Here is a 2,385-nt window from a genome sequence, read left to right as displayed (position 1 = left end):
CTCTCTCTCTCTCTCTCTCTCTCTCTCTCTCTCTCTCTCTCTCTCTCTCTCTCTTACGCACACAGAAATACAATACATAGTAACGATACAATACACACATACTTACGAAGACACAAACATACTTGTACGCATATTGAATAGACTAAAGACCTGTACACACCAGTAAATAATTATAAGCGCAGTCAAGAAACTTTCTGTAGGACAACTGAACTTATAAGCACACTTGTCTCATCACGGAGATTTTGGAAATCCCGCAGAACCCTTTCCGGTGCATTAAAGCTCTAGGCTAATGTCTGTCAAATTTGTAAATCTTGAATCCAAAATTCCCCAAAACCACGTCATTTCCGCTTCCCCATGGCACCGAAGGTAAGAGCCATAATTATACTAAGGTTGTTTTTTTTGTCATAAAATTTTTGTTTTTAGTAAGTTTTTTTTTACGGTAGATTTAGATCTTCTAGATCTAGATCTAGATCTAGAATCTAGATTTTAGATCTACTTACAAGACAACTAGGTTGTATAAGTACCGAAAATTAGAGGTGTTACATTGACATTGACGATTTAATTGTTTAAGGCTCTAAGTAGATCTAGATCTAGATCTACATCTAATATCTAGATAATCTAGAGCCTGTTCACTGTTCAACTATCTGGTAATGAACGACAATAATGCATGGCGTGCAGGCTAGACAAATCAGTTTTGGCAGGCGGGGTTGTAAATAGTTGGGAGATCTTTCCAGTATTCGTCCAGACGTCTCTTAAATGTGTCCACGTTTAGAGCTGACACCACTGATTCGGGTAGATTGTTCCAAATAGTATCAACCCTATTCTCAAGAAAGTTTGCCCTCACACACAATCTGCTTCTTTGCTTCTGGAGCTTCTCTCAGTTGCCACGGAGAGTTACGGGAGAGTCAACATCATCCAGTGCCAGATCTGCGACAAACATCGGCGATCATGGCTCTCCATTCATTCCTTTGCTCGGATGCTCTAAAAAAAAAGCTACGTTTCCCTGATCTTTCTCTGTTACCCATTTGTTTGGGTTACCTAAGTATGTTGTTCTGGGCCTTCCCGTGCACCTTCCCCTTCCCCTACTCATACGGGAGAGTAACAAACAAACAAAAAAAGGACGAGAGATAAGGGCAATAGATCTAGAATTATTTAGGCTAGATCTAGATCTGAGATCTAGATCTAGATCTAGTTGTTTTGATAGGAAAGAAGGAGCACTAGACTCTTGATGTACACCAGAGTACCCGCCAACCACCCACATTCTTGAAACTGAACATTTTCTTTCAAATAAAAGTTTGTGAGCAGTTCAATTTAATATCATGGATAAGGGATTTTCTTACCAACCGAACCCATTTAAAATTAAAAGATTCCTTACGGACACACATCACAACAATTTCAGCCCCCCCGGATATGTTTTACGATTGCCAAATAAACAGCAATGATATTATGTTGGTCAAATTTGCAGATGATTCAACCGTAATTGGGCTCATTCAGGCTGACCATAACGAAACAGCTTACCTGAATTTTGTATTAAATTAAACATTTCTGAATGGTGTGAAAATCAAGCTGCTTTTAAATGGGAAAAAACCACGAAGAACTTGTTGACTTTAGAAAAAAGAAATTTGCATTTGTAGCAACTCGAAAATAAAAATGAACACGCCGAGCAAGTGTCAGATTATAAGTATTTGGCATCTGGGTGTTACAATCGACAACAAACTCAATTGGCATGTCCACAGTCCACGTTTCACTCTTGCATAAAACGCGAACAAAAGGCTACTTTTTCTAAGGAGGCTCATATTTTATAATTGATAAAACCTTGATGTCCATATTCTATCATTCAACCTTAGAAAGTATGATTAATTTCTGTACAATAGCATGGACGGGAGCAAAAAACAAAATAAAGAGAAATTAAATCAATTAATACGAAAAGCATGCAAAATTTCAGCATCTACGTTCTCGTACTTTGATGAATTGTACATTACAGCTTGCTCTAAAAAAGTTGATTCCATGTTTTTGGACAATAAACATCCCTTATTCGGACTTGTTCCCTCAAATAAAAATATCAAACAGAAGTAAAAGACCTAGGCTTTTGAACCGTAACAAAGAACGATGCAGAAAGTCATTTTTACCACCATCCATCAAAATTCGTCCTTCTTAACCATCTTGTTAGAAGCATTCATATGAAATATGACCTTAGAGCATGCATTGGAATAACATTGAGTTACAATCAAAATACTGAGTAAGCATCTACTTTAACATTATTACGTGGATTGTTTATATTACTCTTCATTTATATTATGCATGTGACTGTAAGCCTGCGTGTGTGAGCATGTTTCTCTCTCTCTCTCTCTCTCTCTCTCTCTCTCTCTCTCTCTCTCTCTCTCT

The sequence above is a fragment of the Aplysia californica genome, unplaced genomic scaffold (assembly GCF_000002075.1).
Source record: "Aplysia californica isolate F4 #8 unplaced genomic scaffold, AplCal3.0 scaffold00025, whole genome shotgun sequence".
NCBI lineage: Eukaryota > Metazoa > Mollusca > Gastropoda > Aplysiida > Aplysiidae > Aplysia > Aplysia californica.
This window is presented reverse-complemented; position numbering follows the sequence as displayed.